The 25442-nt window shown below is 37.7% G+C and overlaps 1 pseudogene; it reads left to right on the top strand.

The window, feature by feature from the left end:
- The first annotated feature begins 306 nt into the window (after positions 1-306).
- Positions 307-25189, top strand: LOC143388583 (transcription factor AP-2 gamma-like; annotated as a pseudogene).
- Positions 25190-25442: the final 253 nt, after the last annotated feature.

The raw sequence follows: 25442 nt of genomic DNA, 5'->3' as shown, positions 1-25442 counted from the left end.
CTCCCAATCACTCCTACCCAAATTGTTCCCACCAGTGAATGTGCTAATCATGTTTTAGAGATGTTATTTGATTTTCCCGTGGTGTGAGATGATTTGCTAAGAGATGCTATGATGTATGTGGGGGTCTCTGCCTTCTCCAAAGAATGTATAAAACTGCTGCAAACCTTGGGCTCAGGGCCTCTCAGCATCACAAGTTGCAGTGTGTGCGCATGGAGAACCGAGCTAGCTTGCAATAAACACCTGTTTGCTGCTTACATGGATCTTGGTCTCTGGTGGTCTTTTGGGGGTCCCAAATTCGAGCATAACATGTGGGGGCTCATCCAGGATCCCCCTAGTAAGCCTACCCAGACACCCAATTGAGAGGTGATGAAAACCCAGCTGGTAAGTAAAGGCTTTGCCAATGTGTAAGTTTCTGTACTCTGGTTGCATGCAGGTTCTGGTTATGTGTTGTATAGTCGGCAAATGGTCCAGGTGGATGCACCAAAGGGCAGCCGACGGGGTTTGTGAGAGAGGTCCCAAGCCCCTTTCTGGGTTCTGAGTGGATTGCCGGTAGTAAAGTATTTTGTGAAGTATTTGGTAAAGTATTTTGTAGCTGATGGATCCGCGGTCTGCCTCTGCTTTTAGTTTCTGTGTAGCAATCCACGACGCGCTGCGAATTCTGTGGCAGCGCTGCGAATTTTGTGTTATGTGTGTTTGTTTCTATTGTCCTGTCCGTCTCCACCACAATACCCTGGCAAGAGAACTAATCTCCCTATCTGGGGTCATCAGACCCAATCTGAGGGGGATGCTCCCCCAATCATTTGTCTGAGGGAAAGGCCCCAGTTGGCTTGAAGCCAGCACCTCACTTCCATTTTTTTGACAATCTGAAAAGAGAATCTCTGTCTTTGTGTGTCTTTTTGTCTGTGTCTCTGTTAAGTGTGATGGCATTATTTACTTTTGACAGATGCAGAGTCCCAAGTTCCTATCTGCCTTGATGTGTGGAGGTAAGTTTAGCTAAATTTTAGCCTAAGAATGTCCCTAGTATGCTTCTCCTGTAAGGGACCAAAAGTCAATAGAACCACCAGCTTTTCTGTTCTCACATTTTACACCCCTTTTAGCTGTGTCTTAAAGAAGTTTGATGACTTTACTCCCCTTTCTTAAATGGGACTGAAAGGATAAGGTTTGTCCTGAAAAGTTTTTAAGTTGCATTCGGAACCTGAAATTCATGTGTCAGTAAAACAATTCCCGGAACTGCCCATTAGATGTGTATCGAAATCTCCCCTGACCACCTAGTTGCTCAATGAGAACAACCACCTTTCCTCAGAAGCTGTGCAGTCCCGCACGTATACACCTCAGGGCTTAAACCAATCAGTTTGAATGTATACCCCTTCTTAGTACTGACCAATTACCCCCACCCGACCTGTTTCTGCCAGTGAATGTGCTAATCATGTTTTAGAGTTGTTATTTGATTTTCCCGAGGTATGTGATGATTTGCTAAAGGATGTTATGATGTATGTAAAGTCCCTGCCCCCTCCAAAAAATGTATATTAGCTCTGCTCAAGTTGTTACCCGGGCTCTTTGTTCTTTGCTCCTCTGAAGTGAGCTCTGAGCCCCAGCATGCTGGACCCCCAATAAACCCCTTTGCTGTTGCATGAGACAGTCTCTTGGTGGTCTTTTCCTCCGACGTTCACCTGACTTTTACAGGATTAGGGAAGCAACGTTTTCTTTTCTTCCCATAGTTAGCTTCAATGCACCCACTGCACAGGGATATGCCTGCTGGGGGTCTAAGAATTTTGATATCTCGCTTTTACTTTTTATCAAAACCATGTTCTCATTATTAAATTTGCATTAATTGGCTTTGGGGATGGGAACCAAATTTTCAGTTACAAATTTTGGCACCCCAGAGGGGACTTTAGAGGAGCCCCCACTCTGCTTTCTTGGGGAAGCCTAGCACTTGAAACAACAATAATCTGAGGATTAACTTTTTGAGAGCTGACTACTGGAAATTTAGGAGATATGCCAACGTGCCTGGGATCAGACCTAACCAAAGTAGCTAATCCTGTAAGTAAAAGGAGGGACTGAGGGACTCCCAGGAGCTTCTGAAGCCCCTTTTGCTTCGGGGAACCTCCCTCATTTCTTCCCTGCACTGTAAGGGTTGCTTTATCTCTGTCTACTTATAAAGAAGGGGACACTGAATGCAGTAAAGTCACCACACAGAGACCCTTGATTTTACTCTTCTGGTTGCCCCTATGTGAGAACATCTGGTCCCCTTGTGGGGAAATCTATGGTGCCAGTGATGTAGGAGTCATAATTAAATGGGAGTTAGAAACCTAGGGAGATTTTTCTCTTATCTGTTCTGTCTGTTTTAAAGGTTATTATAGATTGTTTCTTGGGAATGATCTTGGCTGAATGTGTATCTAAAAGATGATTTTTATTGTAACAATTTGGTATCTGAATGGGTTTTTGAAGCATTGCACAATCTTGCAGTTAAAAGTTGGGTTTAGGTAATTTTTTACTTTATGATTTGAGAAAATTTATGCCAGAGAACTTAAATACTTAGGATAGAAAATTAAAGACCTTTGCTTCCAAGTTGGCAAGTAACTCCCAATCATTTAGTTTTATTTTTTCATTAATTTTTGAACTGGGTTGCCTGGGAAGATTTCACTAGGAATACCAGTATATTAATTTGGGAAAGGATAGTAAATTATGATATGATATCTGTTCCCCTCAGTGTGTAGGATTTAGGGGAAAAATAGTGTTGGAATGGGACATTGGTCTGGCTTATTGAAATGACATTGAATAGCAAAAATCTTGGGAATTTTTAAAGCTTAATTTTGGATATACATGGTAGTGTGTGGTTTTCTTTTGGAATTTTTTCAGGTGATTTAATGTAACTTAATACTACTTTAGGAATTTCAGAACAAAGTAAGTGACTTAATGATTCTGAAGGAACTTCTTCTGATGGTAACTTTTATATTATCAAGTAAGATCCTGTTTTCAGTTTTGTGTGAGCAAGTTTTTCTAGTGTAGGAAGATATAGGAAAATAAAATTTTGTGAATTGTATCTTAAACTTGTATCCTAATTTTCAACATCCAAACCTGAAAATTATGACTTAAAGTTATAATGCCTTAGGCATGAAGCTTCTGCTCAGAATTCCTGTTTTTTCTGCTTCTTCCAGACCTCAGCCAGGACTTAAGTTGAAATGCAAATAGAAGAAGTCTGTGAGCTCAGTAAGAGACTGATCTGAGGCCCAAGGAAGAAAAAAAAGTAAAGGTGTATTTTTCCTGAACTCAAACTAGATTAAACCAAAAAGTAAATTGTATGGTATTTACTAATTACTGGCCAGTCATTTTTTTCTAGGACTCATGCTTTTTCTTAGATTCTGTATTTTTTTTTTTGAGCTCATGATTTTGATCCTACAGAACTAAGTTAATAATCTTCTGATCAGTTCTATTTTTGATCAACTCTGGAGTATTTTTAAACATTACAATGGAGAATTCACCTGAGAAAAGCTACAAGGCCTTTAATATTTACTATTGTGTTATGTGTGCAGACTTGTGTTATGTGTTGTATGTCTGTGTGTGTATGCCATATATCATGCAATGATATGACAATTGGCAGATATATGAGGAGCCTCATAGAATTAAAAAAAAATGTATCCAAATATCTTTGATTCACATGATTCAAATCGTTCAATTTAAATTGGGTAAACAGATTAAAGTAAAGATGGCTTTAAAATTAAGCTTATAAGTTTTTCCTAGGTCATAAAAAAACTAATAAAATGTTGATGTCTATGAAATAATCTGCCTAAATTCAGAAATTTACAAGGATTTTTTCAAAATGTGAAAAGAAAAAGAAGGTTAACAAATGGAAAAGAAAAATTAAAGGTTCTAGGTATGGATTTAATAGAAGGAAAATATGTTTCTGGATAAGAGCCTATGTGATGAAGTTAATAAAAGGGCTTAAATAAGTGATAAAGAAGGTCTCTGTAAGTTGGTTATATGTGTAAATTTTTTGAGCAAGTAATCTTAAAGAAATTAAAAATTATACAACTATGGTTAAACAACAACTGTTATTTTGCCATATTGTAATATGTTATTTCTTTAAGAACTAAATTTGGTTAATATAAAAACATCAATGTAATTGTGGTACTATTAATGTATTTATATCTTCCAGGTATGCAAGTCTGGCTTTCTGGCAAGTCTAAATCATTTTCTTTTTAAGGCACCAAGCAGAATAGTCAGCAAGAACTAGGAACATGTCTTAAAACAGTTTCAGTTCCATAAATGTTCTGTACATTTATTACAATTTTAAAACCATGAAGAAACAGACTTGATTCTTTCTGTTGCTTGACCCAATAGCTCTTACCACACAGCTGGAAAAACAACCTCATTACCATGTCAGCTGGTTCAAGAGAAGTTTTAATATTTTTTTTTGTAAAGTGGTTTAAACCAGAGTTTTCATTTTTAACTGAATTAATAAGTATGTACATAAAGAGGAAGCCTTTTTAAAAAGCAGGTTTTGTGTGTTCTCCCAGATTTTCTAAAATTTAAAACCAGATATTACAAATGAAACTCTTTTTAGTAGCAAGTACCTGTCCAAATAAATGTCCTCTGCTATTAAAATTTCAGTATTTGGAAGACTCTTATTTTATAATTCAATCTTTTTATAATAATTGTGTAAGGATTTTCACAAATACTGTGATCTAAAAACACTATTCTTATTGTTTTCATTTATACAAAATGCAGCTTAATAATAGTTTTCATTGATGGGTACTTATTAACTTTATTGCAACTCTAAACTGAATGGAAATTGTTCTTGAAATGTTACCACTAGATTTACATTTTCAAGTGAATTTTCAAACAGTGAAGAATAATTTCACAGGTAACATAGTGATTCATGACACATCTGTGGGATACTGTAATTTGCATAAAGCAAACCTATGAAATAATTCATGAATATATTGTTATAATAGGAAAAAGGAGTGCAGAAGTAAAAACAAAAGAGCTTAAATTAGGATGCTGCTACTAGCTAGAAATAAACCCTTTGTATGTGTAAAATAAATAAATTAGGAAGTGTGCCTTTTCTTTGTTCTATCAAAGATATATCCATGTTCTTTTTAACAGAAAGCAGAAAAGATACCAAATAACCCCTCTTCCCCTTCCCTATTTTCATATTTTTGGGGGCTGGGCTTTGAGGGTCATGCAATTAAGCAGTATGGCAGACCTGTTGAAGCTCATGATATGCAAAATGGTGACAGACATATACCCAGGTAGAGTGGTTGCTGAAAGTGAAAAATTGGAACCATTGCTGACATGTTTAGAAGCAAATGAGGAAACAGGTAGATGGGGATGAGGTGAGGTTGGGGAATTAGGCATTCAAGGATTCTGCATGCAAAGTTTCTGAGCTTGGAATGCACTGTGAGTTTCAAGGGGTATCTGCATTCTTTCTATTGTGTATATTTGGGGGTTAAAAATGGTCTAGTACTCCAGTACACTTGGTAAAGTTTATAACTAGGTATAAGCTAGCAAAGACACTATGGGAATCTTCATGATGATGGATTAAGGGCCAGCTATGAGGGCTGAGTGCAACCTGGGAAGAGTGAATACAAACTTGGGAAGGGTGAGTAGGTGGACCCTGATGTTCACAAATTCTTAGAGGCTTTAATGTGTTACTAGGCACTAGGAACAGGGGTTCCTGGATCCAAAGAAAAGTTCCAGAAATCACTCTTATCAACAGAGAAATTATCCCAGTTATTTATAGGTTCTTTGAAACCAGACATTGGCCCAAGTCCAGAGTCAGAGGAGAGTCACTGTGTGTCTGTGGTTCTTAAGCATTGGAACTCCTGACATTCCAGCAGTTAATGTGTAAGGACCAACTAGGGTCAAAGTCCACCTCCAGGGGAGTTTATATACATTCTCTTTTACAGTCCAGGATAGGTTCCATTATGATGTGTTGAGGAATGAAATACATATTCTCTTTTGAATAATATTTAGTCTAGCTTAGAAGATAATTCATCCCCAAAAGACATCACTTATATACAATTGTGTTTGCATAGAATTTGGAAAGTAATGGACAAAGTAGTTAACCAAATAAGTGTGAAGTTGTTTTTCATTTGAGGGGAAGAATAGATTAAATAGTTTTAGAAAGAGGTAAAGGGCCTAGAAAACTGTCATATTTTTCATTTAGTTTGGGAGGAGTGAGTTAGTTATATTTTACCCAACTGTAAGAGGTTCCAGATTTCTAAATTCACCTGGGGAAAAATGAATATATGTAATTTTGTATGTGTGTATACTAGTCAGCTTTGTGTTGCTGTGACCAAAAGACCTGAAAAGAACAACTTAGAAAGGGAAAAGTTTATTTTGGGCTCAAAGTTTCAGAGTTCCAGAGTCAGACTCATTCATTCATTGCTTTAGGCCTCAGGTGAGGCAGGACATTGCCATGGCAGAAGGGTGTGGCAGAGAAAATTTGTTTACCTCACATTACAGGGGTAGCAGACAGACATACAGGAGCCAGGTCAAAAATATAATTCCCAAGGGCTTGCCCCAGTGACCTTTTTATTTCCGTGGTGCCCCACCTGCTGATAGTTACCACTCAGCAATCTATTAAAATCATTAGTCTTTCAAATAGATTAATCTACCAATTAGGTTATGACTCTCATAATTAATCATTTCACTTGTGAGCATTCCTTTATTTTATATGAGCTTTTTTGGGGTAGCTCATATCCAAATCATAAGAATGAGTGTTTCTTAAGTTTTAAAATTAGAAGCTGAAATATTATTTTATTATCTCAGTCTGGGTTTGTTATTATGGCATGACAAATAACAGACTATTGATTAAAGTGGCTTTTTGATATGGTTTAAGTGTTTCATAAATATGAATTTGTTGCATCAGACTGCCTAGGAGGATATCCCTAGCAATCTGATCTGAATCAGAGTCAATTGTGTACATTTGTGATGTCTTTAGTTTTTCTATAAAACACATCACAAATAAAAATTTTTCTTTTGTGATTCTAGAGATGGAACCCATCATATTACTCATGCTGGATAAGCACTCTACCACTGACCAATGCCCCCAGCCCAATTTTTCAGCCTCTTTTAGAAATACAACCTTGAGTATGTCATACCTATGAAGGAATAAATGCATTCAAAAGTTGAGATAACTTTGCAGAATCATTCTCATGTATATGAGTGACTATTTTGCAGAAAAATAAATTTACTTTGGCCTAACTACAGTATTTTCTTTTCTCTTATGTTCATTCTTATAAGCTTCCTATTTGTCCTCAGCTTGTTTTCTCCTAAGTTATAGTTTGTCACAATTTTTCTAAACTCTCACCTATTAAAAATTTCTTTGAATACTTTTTGTAGCTTTGAAGCATTAAAAGATTTATCTCTTTCTTATAGACATATTATTTATCAGATTATTTATAAGAATAATATTCAGTTAAGGAAAATGCATATTTTATAATGATGTCAGAGAATCAAAATGACATCTGAACCTACCAACTTTTTCTTCAGGCATCATAGTATAAAAGAAAGAACAGTTCATATTGAAAACAGCAAGGAGTGAAGATTTCTGAGGGTATTTGAGACTTCACCTTGTGTGTATGTCAATTAGCTGAAAGATGCAGAAGTGCAGGAAATGCACTGTCCCAGTGCATAGGTAGAGAGATGCTCCTGTCCCAGGTCCTCACAAGAGGTGGGCACTGTGGGAGGTTACTCTGAATGATTTTTTTTCCATTCCTTAGCAGAGAGGCTTTGACCATCACTACATCTAGTAGTGACCTGGATATTGCCCTGGTCCCGGAAGTTGAGGATGTGTCTTCAGACATAGAAATGTCATCCTGCAGCCTCTTGGATAGAATTACACTCACTTGTCCTTTGTAACCCTGCCCTTCCTGACCTTTTTTTGGAATGGACTTTCTAAGAATGATGGTCCTCCCAATAAAAGCCCACTTCCAAACATGCTCCCTCTCTCTGGCCAGCCTCTCCTGACTTTCCCTTGCTCTCCCATTTGGGGAGCTTGAAGCTGAGAGTGGTGGAGCCATCCTGAAGCTTGCTTAAATGTAGAGTATGTGTCTGTGTTTTATTTGGTGTCCCTGGAAATTCACATTAGCAAGCTTAATTTCAGTTGTCTGAGTGGGTCAGAGGCAGCAGGGCATCTTGTTTTGATCATAGAATTTCACAGTGACCTCAGGAATGAATTAAAATAGCTGATGTTAAGGCCTTCCAGTAAGGTTTATAAAGAAAATGATCATGTTTTTAAAAGTATCAGATTGTTCTTCCTAAGAAAAGATTATACTATAAAAGTTGTTACTTCTTTTCTCTTTTTAAAAATATTATTGGCGCTGAGGTTGTGGCTCAGTGGTAGAGTGCTCACCTAGCACATGTGAGGCCCTGAGTTTAATCCTCAGCACCACATAAAAATAAATAAATAGATAAAGATATTAAAATATTATTATTATTGTTGTTATTATTATTGATACCATGAATTGAAGCAGGGGCACTGTGGTTAAGTGAACCACATCCCCAGCCCTTTTTAATTTTTTTTTAAATTTAGAGACAGGTTCTTGATAAGAGGGTTAAGATCTTGCTAAGTTGCTAAAGCTGACATTGAACCCATAATCCTCCTGCCTCAGCCTGCTGAGCTGCTGGCATGCACTACTGTGCCCATTTTTTTCTATTTCTTTTTATTAATAAGCTTTGGGTTATGAATGAATGTGTTGTTTGGCACTGTGAATACCTCTCTTCTACTCTTGTATTTCAAATTGGATGTGGAGGTTACAGAAATTATAAATACTCATTACCTGAGAAAACTGTCATCACAGGATTATTTGTAGGGTCTTATTATGTGATAACTTGTTTCACCATAAAGAAAATAACACAAATGCTTTTCATCCTAGCAGCAATACTTTTGGTTGTGTGATCTCCACTGTATAGTTGAGAAGGCTGAGGCAGAGGAACATCCCAAGATTAGTCAACTGGTTCATGCTCCCTGATTGCTCTGCTTCTCAAATCCTTGCTTGGTCCTCAGCAAGCTAAGGTTTGTTTTTGGGGGAGGGCGGGGAGGGAGACACCATAGTGGTGAGAAAAAAATGTGTGCAGAGGTAACTACAGGGGGAGCCACGGGCCATGATGGTCAGTGGACACTCATAAATGAAGGCCTGCTGGGACTCATTCCCACCCCCACCTGCTTCTCAGAGTAATGCTAGTAGATGCAAGAACATTTGCAACTGGGAAAGGGAGCAGGCCCTTATGTTAAGCAGTTCATGGGTTAATCCTCACTTGCCTCCCACCAATGGGGAATCCCCTTTGCATAAAATATGAATGACTCTGACTGGACTGCTAAATTGGTGGCATTGGAGAAATTGCCATGTTAACACTCTGGGTAGCAAAGCCCAAAGAGAATTCATTGAAATGCTCATAATACCCCAGTAATATAATGTTCCAGTAACACCCCAACCACTTTGGGGCTTCTTAAACTTTTTTTTTTTTTTTTTGGTGTGTGTGTGTTTGCACCAAGAACAAATCAATTCTGCAGTTTGCTGAATCCAACGAGCACCTTCTCAGAGTAATGGTAGAAGATGCAGAACATTTGCAACTGGGATTACAGAGAAAAGCTATTATTAAAGTGCAGTAATGAGAATACTAGAAATGTTAATATGATAGGCATCCATGGCTATTAATTAGCATGTAAAAGAACAAAATCTGGTGGTGAACTTAATAACTACTATTACTTTGAAGAGACGAGAGACACAAACATTTCCAACCAGGCAGTTATCATCAAAAAAATCTGTAATTTATATTGATAACAAATGCACAGGGCATGCTGAACCTATGTGGCCTGTCTACTTCTGTCATTGAAGTAAATGTTGAGTTTAGTTAGAGGTTAGTGAAGACAAAGATATAATTGTCTTTTACTCATGTTTGCATAGCCCCTTCACTTCATTCCCCTGGATTAAGAACCCTGAGCCATGTGGGGCACTCCTTCAAGTCTCATGAACAACCTCCTGGGCTTTCAATTGGGCTTCTAGTGAACTCAAGTTAGGGAAGAGGATACCTTAAAAATATGGAGTCTTCCTGCTTGTGGTTCTTGCAGACTGCATTTAGGTAGCCCACCCCCATTTCCCAACACAGTTTTTATAATGATCCCCATAAACACTTGCATCATTTTGTAGGATGCACTCTTAGAAGCCAGTATATTTTGTTACCATTTGATATTCTCTCTTGTTTTGTAAGTATAGCTAGTGTTCCCATATAGCATTAGTTTTTGAATATTGAGCTAATAAGTAAGCGATCATTTTATTTTTTAATTTTCTATCTATGCAGTCACATCATCTGGAAGTTCTAACAGTTGCTTTTCCTTCTTTCCAGTTTATATGGTCTTCATTTTTAAATTTTCTTCTGTTTACTGATAGGACTTTTGGTACAATAATAACAGAAGCAGTGATATCAGTGAGTCGTCTTCCTGATTTTAAAGAAAATCTTTCTAATATGTCCCCATTGAGTCATATGCTAGTACCAATTTTCAGCAGCTAGCAAGAGCCAACCATTAACTTTTCATGAGTTTTACAAATCAGTGTTAAAATATAGTCATTATTTAAAATTAAATTATAACTCCTACATTTGCGGCTGATGAGCGAGCATGTTTCGGACGGTGTTTGCTGCAAGCTGACTTACCTGTGGAGCACAGGCTTGAATTTATCTGGCTTGGGACCAGATGTCCTGAGATGTTGCTTCTGAACACCCTGGGAACCCAGCGCCCAGATCTTCTCTCAGGGCTTTGAGGACTCATCCCCGCCCCCACTCCTGCATCTCCCACCTAACCGCAGGGCAGCATCTTTACATCTCCACCTGGATCCTGTCCCACACTAGAGTCCCTGAATACCAGCCACTACCCTACTTTCCACTGTCCTACCAGCAGTAGGCTTACACTCAGTTGGTGGATCCCTACTCACATCTGAGTGAAGCCTATGCTGCAGCCATTAGCCCCCTGCACCAGACTGTGTCCACCAGCAGCCAGCAACAGTCCTGGTCTGGCCGCCAGAGCCAGGAGGGGGCTGCCCTGCCTTTGCACCTAGGGTGCCTGTCTGGCCTGCTTCCCCAACTCTCTAGGATAGAGGGAGGTGCTGTGCGCGCCCTCGGGGATGCTTACAGCTGCTCAGACCTACTGTTACCCCATGGCATGTCCTGGACGCTGCAGGCCTGGCAAAGTACCTGGGGCTCCACAACATGGATCACCAGATGGAAGAGGGGCAGAACGTCAACCCACACCTGCTTGGGCCTGATCAGTCTGTAATCTGCAAAAGTCCCATTTTCCATGGCTAAGAACCCCCTGGGTCTCCCCTGTCAGAAGGATCTAGTGGTAGCCCTGATGAATCCCATGAAGTCTTCTGCTTGGTTCTGGGAAGACTGTCTCTCTTCATCTCCATGTCCTAATATTAGTGACTGTGGCTGAAGTGCAGAGGCGATTGTCACCTTCTGAATGCTTAAATGCCTCGCTGCTGAGAGGTGTTCTCAGGAAAGCAAAGTCCAAAAATGGCTGATTGTTGTGGGAAAAGTTGGACAAGACTGGGTTAGATCTTCCAGCTGGAAGACGAAAAGCTGCTCTTTTGACCCTCCTGACATCCTTTGTGGAAGAAAAAGCTGTTCACTTAGCTTGGTACTTTGCATATGGCTGTGAACTGGAGTTTCCTAGTAAGCCAGTGGTCAAATATTTAACCAGGCCTCACCTAGGAGAGTAAACCAAGATGGTAGCAAGGAAGAATAATGCTGTGGTTGTCTCAGCAAGTGTGTAAAGAATTCACTGACCCCCTCAATTAAGATCGAACACCCAATGGCAACAACAGGCCCTCCCTGGTCTTAGAATCCTACAACACAAGCACTTGTCTCATTTTTGCCTGATTACCCATGGGTTTGGCAGCCAGGTCATCTGTACCCCTGTGTCTGGGGTGCAGAACTACATCAAAGAAGCCCCAATTGTCATAGACAAATCCTATATGAACCCCAGAGACCAGAGTCCAGCAGATTCTAACAAGACCCTGGAGAAAATGGAGAAGCACAGGAAGAAAAATGGGGGTAAGCACAGGGTGGGAAGGGAAAGGACAGAGGAATCTGTCTCCACTGGGACAGACTGGAGGCACTCTTGCTGGGGGAGGAGTTTCCAAAGTCCTCTGTCACTTGAGGCATGCAGGATCTTGACCTGCCCTCCAGGATCCCTGCAGCTTCTCTAGCACTGCAGTGTCTGTCCTTGAACACATGATCCCAAGGTGACAAGTACTGGTTTTTGTTTTGTTTTTACTTGTTCAGCATTTATTTTTTGGAACCCCATCTCTCCTTCCTCTGAATGTGGTGCTACAGAGTTTTAGAACCTTCCCATAAGTTCCCCGGGGCAGACAAGAAGTCATGTGCCAAGCTGTTGAAAGTTCAGATTGATGATATTCAGACTATCTACCTACTTCGGTGATGATGAACTCCAAGAGGAGGCAAAGGTACCATGTGCTCTCCTGCCAGTGAACAGGTGATACGTTGATGCAAACCCAGTGCACAGAGGGGTCGTCTAGTGTAGGAAACTTGTAGAAACAATTCCTGCTGAAATTTCATTTTTCTTTTGTCTCTCTTTTTTTTTTTAACTTTGAAAGTTAACTCTTTAAATGGGTGACTCTTTGGAATGAGACGTTTCTATAAGGAACTGAAAGTTTTGTTTGCATATTTATTTCAGATCTTGATTTTTCAAGTAAACTTGAAAAGGGTGGGCACTAAGTGTCTGCTGCTGCCTGTCACCCATCAAGCCCCTGTGGAGGCTCTGTATTTTGAGAAACAGTGTGCTGAGTGTACAGACTTTATGTATGCATAGTTTAATGGGATTTGTAAATACTGGAGCACTTCTTACAAATTTTTGAGAAATAAGATTCGATTTTAATATTAACTTTTAAAGGTGGTGAGATATTTCATAACATATATTTCAGTTTTATTAATCTGTCCACAGGATATGAATAATTAAGAGGATACAGAGATTTGTTCTTAGTTTGGAAGATTCTGTTTAATCGGGGCTCTCTGTTCAGAAAGCAGTAACTTCACATCTTGTTCCTTTGAAGCTCATTCACTGTAAGGTGAATGTGTGTTATATTTGATATGGATGAAATGGAGGTTTAGAATTGAACTCCCTGCATGTAAATATTCATCAAAGCAAAGTGTGCATTTGATACCTGTATAATAAAAGTATTCTTGATAGAATCTGTGGAAAAATAAAAAATTAAAAATTAAAATTAAATTATGGATATGTGAAACTAAGCCAATCATATTAAAAATAATGGTAATCAATTATCAAAACTCACCTCTTTTGCTTTTTTGTGGTGTCTTGCTATGATCCCTGCAATTCAGGCTGTTTATGTGTCATCTGTGTCTGTGAGATGGAAGTGTTCAATGGTGAGTGATTGCATGCCTTCCAGTTACATCACACTGAAGGCTTTGACTTGGCCATGATGGGAATAGTAATAATAGGATAATGACAAAGACTGAAAATTAGGACTTTTGTTTTCCTTATTAGTCTGTTGTCAGACATAGACTAATATACTTATGACCAAGATTGTGCAAATTCTAAACTCTTAACTAAAAAAGAAAGGAGAGAAGGAAGAAAGAAGAGAAAGGAGAGCTTATCCCAGTGCGTTAACCTTCATATGTTGCTTTTCTCTGAAGACATCTGTGATGCTCTTCTGGCCTCTTCCTTGCTCTGGGTGTCCTTCAGCAGCTCTTCAGAGATGTCCAGTAGCCATGGCCTTGGCTTTGCACATCTAAATCAGAGAGATGATGAGTCAGCTGTTTTCTCTGGTCCTTCCTCAGAGAGAGCTTGCATCTTTATTTCTGTTCCTGTAGCTCAAAAATTAATTATTTTCATTTTAATGAAATTGAAGAAATTGAACTTTTCATGTTATCTTTCTTTTTATTTTAATTTTTAAAAATTTTCTTTGGATAAATTTCTTTCTTATTGGTTGCCCAGTAAATACTCATAAAGGAAATTAAGTCAGAATGGAATTATTGGAGCTATTCATTATTTCCAGTTATACCAAATCTTTTTAGTATGACAATAGACTATGAAAAGGTTACTATTCCAGTAAGCTGATCAGGAAAAACTGAAATATATCAATAACTAAAAGAGCCAATGTCAGAGCCACTGGGATTAGTCAGCAGGCCACCACACAGTATCTCTGTGATAGAAAGAGTTCAGGGCTGCCTGATGGGCAATGAGCACCGTCGTGGGACATCATATGAGAGAAAGGCAGGGGAAGGCTGTCCTGATAGTAGGGATTTCCTTCCCAGGTAGTATAAAAGAAGCTGTGGACTTGCTTTTTGGAGCTGTATCTTTCAATCTTAGGACTCCAGTGTCATTGAGTAAATTACTTTTTCTGTTGCAAAAACAGTAGTTCAGAGGATTAAATAAGTACAAGATAAAATAATTTTCTCTATAAAATTCTAAAGAAGTAGACTGATTTTTCTGTGAAAGGTGAGCTAATTTATTCAGGAAGTGCAATTTAAAATGAGCTCTGCCCCTTCTAAGTACATCCTTGTAAGTATTGGTGATGTACCCTGCAGTTGAGTATTTGCTCCCTTTATGTAATATTTCAAAGATCTGGGTTTTTAAGTGTAGCTTGAGTTTCTTTATCTCTTTAAAATCAAGCACGGTGCCTAGTTATCAGATACATTGATAGGAAAGAGTTGATATAAACCCAGAAAATGGTTTGCAAAGATTATAATAACTAAGTAAACACTCAATTTTTTATTTTATTTTTTAAATTTTTAAAATTTTAATTTAAATAAGTGATAGCAGAAAGCATTACAATTCTTATTGCACATACACAGCACAATTTTTTCATTCTCAGGTTGTATATAAAGTATGTTCACACTAGTTTGTGTCTTCATACATGTACTTTGGATAATGATGTCCATCTCATTCCACCATCCTTGCTAACCTCTTGCTCCCTCCCTTCTCCTCCTACCCCACTGTCCTATCTAGGGTTTGTCTATTCCTCCCATGCTCCCCCTTCCTACCTCACTATAAATCAGCCTCCTTATTTCAGAGAAAATATTTGGCATTTGTTTTGGGGGGATTAGCTAACTACACTTAGAATTATCTTCTCCAACACCATTCATTTACTTGCAAATGCTATGATTTTATTCTCTTGTTGTTGAGTAATATTCCATTGTGTATATATGTCACGTTTTTTTCCATTCATTTACTGAAGGGTCAATTCAATTATTTTAAAGAAGCCCAATGGGCTTGCATATTGTGTTTCTGATCTGCAGAGACACAAACCTGTTATGATTCAGGCTTCCCTGTAGTAGTACTTTGGAAGTTATAAACATATAGAGGAAAAAGTCTTCTAGTTTCAAATCTACTTATTTCCATTATATATAATTTTATAAAGTTAATAGCTCAGAATATGATAAGGAGTCATTCCAAAATTACTAATGGTAGTACTAAATTCACCATGTATATTTAGATTACTTTCACTGCATATTTAAGTTAATGTTAAGAGACTAACATTCAGCTGATTAGGTTTAGTGTTTATGGTTGCAACTCTGATTGCATGTAATATGTGTTTCAGTAAATATTCCTTGATATTGCTACCAAACTTCATGCTCATTCCTGAAATGTGATTTTCAAAGCTTAATGCATCAGTACTTCTTCTGAAGGATTATTTATGTGTTATCTGTTTTATGTGTATGATTTTTCCTTTTATACTCATGCATTTTATTTATTTCTATATTTCTGTTGTTTTCTATTGACTTATGAAAAGTAATAAAGTATTTCTTAGCAACACTTTTGTGACAAATAAAGGAAAGGTGTCTTATGAACTCTACTGGGAAGGCTCAGTAGAGAAGTCTGGGCAGGTTCAGGTGTTTCCAGTGACCAAAGACAGAGAGGCAGTTCCAAAGGGTCTGAGCATCATGGCAAGTGATCTTTTGGCCATATTTGAGTCAGTAATTGTTTTTTTTGAGTTTCTTACTATAAGAGAAACTTATTGTAGCGATAAGAATGGATTTGTATTATCAGTCAACATAGAATTAAATGCTCTTAGAGTTCATTTATTTCTTATTTATACATGACAGTAGAATATATTTTATTTTTATTTTTTATTTTTTTATTTTTTAAGAAAGAGTGAGAAAGAGAGGGAGAGAGAGAAAGAATTTTTTTTAACATTTAGTTTTTTTTTAGTACTTGGCGGACACAATATTTTGTACGTGGTGCTGTGGATCGAACCCGGGCTGCACGCATGCCAGGCGAGTGCACTACCACTTGAGCCACATCCCCAGCCCAGTAGAATACATTTTGACATATAAAAATAGATTGCAACTTCCCATGTTTTTTGGTTGTGCATAATGTGGAATTACATTGGTCTTGTATTTATCTTTGAACATAGTAAAGTGATGTCAGATTTATTCTACCATCTTCTCTATTTCCAGTCCCACTCCCTTCCCTTCATTCCCCTTTATCTAATCCAAAGTACTTCTATTCTCCCCCTATACCAATGTGAGTTAGCATACACATATCAGAGAGAATATTTGACCTTTTTTTTGCAGAGATTGTCTTATTTCACTTAGCATGATAGTCTCTAGTTCCATCAATATACTGGCTAATGCCATAATTTCATTTCTCTTTATGGCTGAGTAATATTCCATTGTATATATATAATGCATTTTAGGAGTTTATTTTTAAAAGCTCTGCTTGTGGTAATTCTTCTGGAATTCCCATTTAAAGCCTGAGGGTAAGTTCCAGGTATACATTTAATAGAGTGACCCTGACATGATATGCCTCACATTTTTATTTCAAGAAACATAAACTGTTTAAAAGTTAACATCTCATAATGTCTCCACTAATTATTTTTAAATTGATAGATTTTTAAAATACTTTCATTTTGTTTATTTATTTTTATGTGGTGCTGAGGATTGAACCCAGTGTATCACACATGTGGGGCAAGCACTGTACCACTGAGCCACAACCCCAGCCCCAAAATTGATAGATTTTAAAAAGTAAAACTTATTCCCAATTAAGAAAATTCATGTCATTTGATACAGGTAAAATTCTTTTTTTAAGAGACAGTTTATTGTTGTTTACTTTCAGGATATGTTTAATTTACAATTAAATATCAGTTCAATTTTAAAGCCTTGAATATGGCCATCTTTTTGCTCCAAAATATTTTCCTCTTTAATTACGGGTTATAAGTTCACTTATTTGAATTCTCCATAAAAGAAGAACTCTCAATTTTAGCTTTTGAACAGAAATTCTTATCTAAGGCATTGTTACTGAGATGTATTTGGATGGACATGGTCCAACAATAATCATATTCTTGCAATTTTTAAAATTATTTATTAATTTTTTATTAGTTGCTCATGACAATACAATGGTCTTGACATATCATATATTTGAATCAAATGGGGTATAATTTCTCATTTTTCCAACTGTACAGGTTGCAGAATCACATTGGTTATACGGCCATGTATATACATACAGCAACACTAGTGTCTGTTTTATTCTGCTGCCCTTCCTATCCCCCCTTCCTCTCCCCTTCCCTCCCATCACCTCTCTCTACCCAATCAAATTTGACACATTTCTCTTCCCCCCCTCTCACATACATGTGTTTTGTATAATGATGAGGGTCTTCTTCCATCTTCTGTGCAATTGATACAGGTGAAATTTCTAACAAAATTAGATTTGACTGTTTACTTTGTTGCCATCAAATTTAAATTTGTATTTTCTAAAATTGAGAGTTAGTATGTCTCATATAAAAGCAGATTGCTGAATATGCCTTCTAAATAAGAACATGCTATATTGTTAATTTTCACTTTTTCTTTTCAAAAACTTTCTTAAGAAACTCTATACTCTACATTTATCCAGTTAAATGTTAAAAGATAAAAAATAAATAAATAAAACAACACCCAAAAAACTATCTTCATGTGAGCTTTCACTCCACATTTTGCTTGTTCATGGAGTCTAGGGACCATAGATAAAGCTGACTCATAGCATTCAGATGCTTCTTTCTTCCAGCCTCATTGGCACCTTCTCATTTGTCAGTACTGGGGGCTATAGGTGCAGACCTCGAGACCAGAGCAATGGTCTTGGCAGAGGTGGTTGAAATTGACTGGAAAATCATATCAGTTTTTTTTGCAACTTCCCCAAGTGCTTGCATGAATGCTCCTTTCCAGGAAAGGATTGCTTTGTTCATAACTCGGATGCTGAATTTGTGAGCTCTAAAGATGAAAGTGTCCACCTACATGAGTGATCCCATTGGAGACAGTGGAAATTATAAACTGCTTTGATTGCAACTGTATCAAAATTGGCAGTGAGAATGAAGAATCATTTTTTTTGCATTAAAAAAGTACATGGAGACAAATGAAACTGATTTGATTGTTTCTTTTTTCCTTGTAATTCTAAGCTTTACCAATGCCATTGAATATGTTTCCATAGAACATGAACTGCACTTATCTGCCTTCATTCCCCTTTATCTAATCTGAAGTACTTCTGTTCTCCCTCTACCCCATTGTGAGTTAGTATGAGCTAATCTGTGATATGCATTCTGTGGAAACTGTACTTTGAATTTTGTATTTTAACATTTTTTCCTCATCTGTTGGTGGAGCCAGGAAAATATTTGCCTAATACTTCCAGTACTAGTCATTGCTGAGCATTTTAGAAACTCTTGTTAACAATAAGATACTTATTTCTCACTTCAATAGAGTCCATAGTATACACATATATGTTATGGGCATCAGGAAGATAAAGAAGAAAATAAAATGATTAGATAAGGGAAAATATTTAAATTTGTCCATAAGATCCTAAAAAGATTCTTTCAACATGAGGATTGACTATTTGAATTCTGAAATTTTCCAAATAGCATATGATATAAAATTTATTGGTTTTTAATTCAAGAAATGTTTTTTTTTAAAACTTGAAAGAGTAAATGATAATTTAAAATATATGAAAATATGTCAATCTCTGATACAAATCAAAATATTATTAAATATTTCAATGTGAATCTTACCTCATATTTTTTCCATAGAACCTAGGTTTGTTTCTTTTCTTTTCTTTTTTTTTTTTTTGCTATGTTCTGTTTTTGTATTTTCATCATTATGCACAGGCATATGCCTAATGGAATTTGTCTATGTTCCATCATGTAGGTCAATTCAAATCACAGCAAAGGGACTTACAAACTAGATTTTTATAAAGGTGAATGAAATACAGGGATGATTTTGCCTTTGCACATCATATATTTAATTTGATTTATTTTTTCTAAAAATTTTAGACCTATGAGGGCCAAGAAATTTTCTGTCTTTAAGCTACCATTATTTTTTGTCCTGAGAGAAAAAAAAATTTTAAACCCTGCAAGATGCACTATGGGTCTGTAGTGCTGTGGACAGGCCAAAGATAAAATTTTGTATTTTCAATATGTCCATGTGCTAGCACATAATCCTATCTTGGCAGCTACATAGATTTATTTAGTCAGCTTTTACAGACTTCAAAATGGTAGTATGGGGAAGCACCTTGAAACAACAAGGTTTGGACAGAATCTGCCCTGGAGTCATTATATGGAAGGTAAACCTTCATCTGTTCTAGTTCTTTCCTGCTCCTCCTAGTTAAGAGCTTCCATATTCTCCATAGAGTTGAAGTTACCAGATGAGACAAACAGAATAAATCGGCCAGGTTTGTTGTAGTCAGCAGCCTTCAGAGAGTTGTGACTTTGACTCCAACTACATCGAATTATAGAATTACCCTCAGAATCAGGGCTCTGCTGGACTCAGTTGCCTGTTTTGGATGGTTGAACAATTTCCAGGAATGCTTAGATTTATTAGTGTTGCTCCTTCCTTCCAATATGATATTTGGATGCCCAGGACAGTCTCCTGCCCTTGGGGAACTGCATAATAGGAGGAGACATCATGGTGTATGTCAACTCCTCATGCTGGTCCTTGGCTCTTCCTAGTGCTGAGGGATTTTGCCTGGCCTTAACCCTTAAGACTTGTTACATCTTCTCCTGAAGTCTGTGGTGGACTTTCTAAGTGTTTCCAGGGAGCAGTCTTCATCCTGTGCTGAATGTGTCCCATGTCAATTGGCTTCTTGCTGATGGTGTGGCCTCCTAGAAGTCTGTGAGTCTCATTTGTGGCCTGAGCAGAAAGTCAGGGCCTGGATTATGTTTACTTTGCCTCTGTCATGTTGATCTTCTGTTTAGATTCTGTTAGGCTCAGTTTACTTTTTTGCCTCCTTTTGATGACCTTTTGATGGGAATTCTGGCTTACTCTGAACCAGTGGAAAAAAGTATTGATGGGTTTTGTCCTGGCAGGTTTGGCTCAGAACTGACCTATCAGCTCAGCTGCAACAACTAATCACTTTGCCCTATGAAATCACAAAGGGCATGAAAAATAAAAGCTTTACATTGCCAGGGAGTGTAAAACCAGGAACTTCAGACTGTCTCTGACTTGGCATGGTCCAACATCTGATGTTTCATGTTTACCATGGTGTGATAGTGATATGCATTCTGTAAAATTTGTAGTTTGAATTTTGTATTTGAACATTTCTTGGGCCACATGATCTAATATTAAGGTTGAACAACCTGTACTCTATAGCATATTGTGGTATTTGGTAGGTTAGGTGTATTTAAGGCATTTTTTTTTCATTTTCAATATTTTTAAATGATAGGTTTACCAGTTTTAATGCCATATAAAGTAAATGAATACTAGTATTTGAAAAAGGGTGGTAATGGCTAATGACCACTTTGCCCCTACAAGATCATATCCCTAAAGTCCACAGGAAAACAAAGCAAAAGCCTGCCTGTACTTTTCACATATTCCTCTGTCTTTTCTTATCCTCTGGGCCTTTGTCCCTGAGCAAGGAGTGTGGATAACTGTCCCACCATGTGTTAACTAGTTCTTCCTCCTGAGCAACCCAAACTCATCACATCCTACACTCCTCTTTTCTGAAATGTTCTTACTCTCCCTGGATTCTCTGGGACTTAAAAGTATAATGATCCCTGCAAACAGCAATAACTAAAGGTGAGGAATGAAAACTAGAGTAGCTTATTTCAAAATTATTTTTGTGTATATGATCTGTGTGGTTAGTATATCATGGTGACCACAATTTTTTCATGAAAAATTTCCAATCATTTGAGAGTAAGTAGTACCTAATGCTCACTTGGTACCTTCCAAAATGGTGTTGGGAGGCCTTCCTGGGACCAACCAAATTCTAACCTAGTTGGGTAGCAAATTCTATTTCTTTTGTTCTGAACAATAACTATTCTTATTTTTTTAGCTTCTTATATTATTCATGATACACTGCAGTACATTGAGAATATTAGTGTGTGCTCTTTATATAACCAAATGTCTTTGTTTACTTAAACTGTTTGTGAATGAAATGCTTGTCCCTATTAAGGTGTATTTTGGCCATGACTTACCATATTTTCCATGGCTTCTCATCCATGCACAAACAACTGCATTGCCTCTTCTGGGGAATGAGAGATTTCCATTTTCCACATTCAGGGATCCTAGTGAAAGGTCTACCAACAAAGGGGGCCTTCATTCTTTGCCAAAGGCTGAGGTTGAATTAGCGACCTTTCATGAGGCAGTTGGGATCACTACAGTGCATGGATCCTTTTTAAATCAAAGCACATGGGATTTCTAAACAGCAGGTCTAATTTGTACCATAGAAATTGCTCCAGAGTAATGGAATAACTCATTTTGCTGAATGTTAGTGGAGACCTTCCTGAGTAAGGGTTGACTATAAGACTGTTCCTGAGACTCCCTCACCTCTCTTCCCCATAGTCCTTGAAGTTTGACTCCTTATTTCCTTATTTCCATGGAAATAAGGTCAAATGTCACACTACGGGGACACATGCCCCCTCTTGGAATGTCCGTTATGAGTGGAATTCACCATTTGTGAAGCTTGGACCTCCTCTATTAGACCTCCTCTTGGACCTCATGTGTATTATAACAATATATATCCTATGATAGGGAATTTACTTGTGCCTCTTCTCTCCCAAGACCCTCACAGCACATTTACAAATTGCAGTGAATTAACCTATCATAGTATCCTTAGAGAAAATATCTTTCCATCAATGGGATTTCTTTCCCAGAATTATTTGGCAGACCATACCAATTAATAGAGTATTTAGTTCTCATGGAATTATTTCTGAGGGCCTCACCCTTGAATTTCCTGCCATGGATGTATACTACATTTAATTTTTGAAAAAAAAAAAAAAACAGTGACTAACTTCCTTAAGAATAGTAACAAAAAGCTCTCAGATTTGGGGTTTCTGGCCTCCTGCTTGCTGGGCAGACTCCCAATTGTTATGAGAATATCAAAGGGACATACTACTCTTCTGACTTCCTATGTGGCAATCTGAAATCTTATGTATTGAAGTAATTCAGGGGACCTCTGGAAGATGCACACAGATGCTTTCATTGACCCTGATCAGATCTTTGAACAACACCTCATAAATGTGAGGATTTTACATGATAAAATCAGCTTGGTGGCATACCTTATTAATGCATAAATTAGATACTGTATATATTTAGATTGTCTATAGGCTTTCTACGCAATTCTAGTTTTATTTTTAATGTGAAAGGTGAGCAGAACTGTTTTAGAATTTGTCAGTAAAGAACTTTCAACAACTAAGACCTGAAAGCACCAGATCAACACAGATCTTCAAAATGTCATGGTGCCTCTCTGGCCTCTTCCTTTTTAACTTGTCCAGGAGACTGTGCACATGAAAAAACAGAGTAACACACAATATTTGTAGATTTTTGTTTATGTAGAAAGAGCTACAGAAGTGCATATCAAATGCCAAAAGGCACTGAAAGTTGTTGCTGAGGATGGTACACACAAAACTTCAGGAAGCTACTGGTGACCTCTCATGATGTGTTCCGAAACCAGGCTCCTTTTGCCCACAAAACAGCATGCCAATCACTGAAATGAGTTTTCTAAAGGAGCAAGAGTTTATCCACAAGTTGGTCAAGCATGAAGACAGGAAGCCTAAGTCTCATATTGACCTCCTGGGAATGGGGTTTGGGCACATTTATGGGATACGGAAACAGGGTATTTAAGGTTAGGGCATAATTGGAGGTGAGGTAATCAGTGGTTTTTATAGGTGTAATCAATCTTCATGGCTCTTCCTGGGTTGTGTGTTCAGAAAATGTAAGCATTAGCATGATATGAGGGTGGAGGTTTGGTCTTTTGTCATCAATAGGACACCCATTGCATATCTGAACAGGCCCATGGGAAGAGTCCTTTTTAAAAAACAAACAAAAAATAAAACAAAATTAAAAAAACAGCCTTCTCATGCCTGAAAAATAACCTAGGTAAGTATTATCATTGTAGCACCTGTGTCAGAGGTGCTGGCTACAGCAAGGCTAGTAGGAGACTAATATTATTTTGCTAAACTGAGTGACCGTCAGAGTTAGTGATTTTTAAAGGTAACTAAAAGAAGTAACTAAGCAGGGAGTATAGGGTCTCAGAGTCAGTGAAGTACAAAGGCTTGATTAGTGTAAGTGAGAGTAGGCCAGCTGTATTTGCTGTAGGCTGGTAATTGTCAAATTTAAGGTTCTTTCTTCCCTTGGAGACTTGGGAGACAAATTCTTCTGATGGTTAAGTTCTTGAGAATGAACTGAGTGGGGAATAGGAGGTTGACCGTGATGGAGCCTTTGTGCTTCAGAAGATACATATTTACCATTGTAGGTCCTTCTTTTACTACATGCCCAAGGGATGATTGTGGCCCATCTAGCAAGGGTTTGGTTTTAAATGTACTTTCTTTGCCTCAGTATTTCTGACATTTAATGAACATCTCAGATTGATCAATACAAACTTATTTTCAATTTATTTTTGAGTTGCTTATTCGCAGAGCCACTGTAGAGTATGTATGTACTTCGTTAGAAACTGTTTCACCATTAGGTTTTTGAGTGTGATGTTTTAAATTATGGATGCACTTTTTGGGAAATTGCACACCAGCTCAGGCTTCTGGAAAATTGCAAGAAACATGGAGAAGGGAGTCAGAGCACACCTAGATGGCTCTAGAGAAAAGATTCTGCATTTTCTACACCCTGGTAGCCAGAAAGCCTGCATGTAGATAACTGGAATTGTTCACTAAGGAATCAAAGCTAAAATAAATGCTTTTGTAAATTCCAGGGTCATGTGCAAAACCTCAGGTGTAAAGCCCAGAGATCTCTGAGAGAGTGAGCAAGTAGCATGCATCCAGCTGTGTGCATCTTCCTGTGAACACTGCCTATTCTCTGCCCTCCAACTCACACTGGTTATCTAGAAACCCAAATGAGACACCTGTGAATTCAGATGCAGTTAAGTGAGAAAAGAAACAGAGCTGGTTCCTATGCAATTAGAAACAATGTTAACAGTGTGGGAAAACATAGCTTGGCTACAATTCCAATTTAGCATTTATTTGAGTGAAATCTGGATGCCCTGAAGTTGGGCAAATCTTTTAATTTATCTGTGCTCTTATTCTTGTTAGAGCTTGCTTTTCAGGCACAAAGCCCTGGGTTCAATCTCCAGTACTTACACACAGACAAAAAAAAATACAGGAAGGCATGCACTTATTTTCACCTTTCATCTCTGAGTAATTTTCCTCTCTTGAAAAAGCTGACACTCTGACACTCTTTAGGGCAGTGTATTCCCAGGGGCCACCAAGGCATTGGCCAGTGTAATCATCTTTGGCCCCAGTAATGAAGGCAGAGCAAGTCCTGAGCTTTTCACAATTGTGGCTAGTTTTGTTTTCTTAATTTTCTCAGCTTCTTCTCCAAATTATTCAGTATTTTTGAGTTAACTCCTGAGGAACCTGTAGTAAAACTGGCAGATGACTGATGACTTATCATGGAATTGCTGCAGATTGCAGCACTTGGTGTGACCTCTTGCTGTAATTGCCATGAGGGCAGCAATACCTGCTGCAGGCAGCCTGACCGTTTTCCATCAGGTTATGGTACCTGGAGGGGAATTATTAGGCACTTCTCAATCCTCTTATTGGATCTTTACACAGGGGGAAGAATGTTTCTGTGGCAGATGGCTTCCCAGAATTTATTACCTTACTCTGTGCAATTGGGGTCCTGTGGACATGTTTTTATTTCTATAAATAGGTTTTTGTTGTTGCTGCTTTTGTTTTGTTTATTCTGCCAAGCTTTCTTTGAAAAGGCTGAAGGTGATGAAGAGGAGGCAATAGACAAGTAGCCTATGCTGTAGGCAGTAGTAGAGCTGGGGTGATAGAAATAGGTAGTTTACAAAATTAAAAAAAAGAGGTGTGTTAACAATATATTCATTTCCTCTTACCCATGAAGAAATGCAAGATACAACAGTGTGCTACACAAAATATTTGCCAATACCATTGCTTAGAACATTATTTTTCCAAAGGTGCCATAGTAAAAACTGCTTTTCATTTTAAATTTGTGCATCTTGTTTGAAATTTCACATTAAAATGTAAATA

Source organism: Callospermophilus lateralis, unplaced genomic scaffold (genome assembly GCF_048772815.1).
Source record: "Callospermophilus lateralis isolate mCalLat2 unplaced genomic scaffold, mCalLat2.hap1 Scaffold_60, whole genome shotgun sequence".
Lineage (NCBI taxonomy): Eukaryota > Metazoa > Chordata > Mammalia > Rodentia > Sciuridae > Callospermophilus > Callospermophilus lateralis.
The sequence above is the reverse complement of the archived record's forward strand: the minus strand, read 5'-3'. Positions and strand labels throughout refer to the sequence as shown.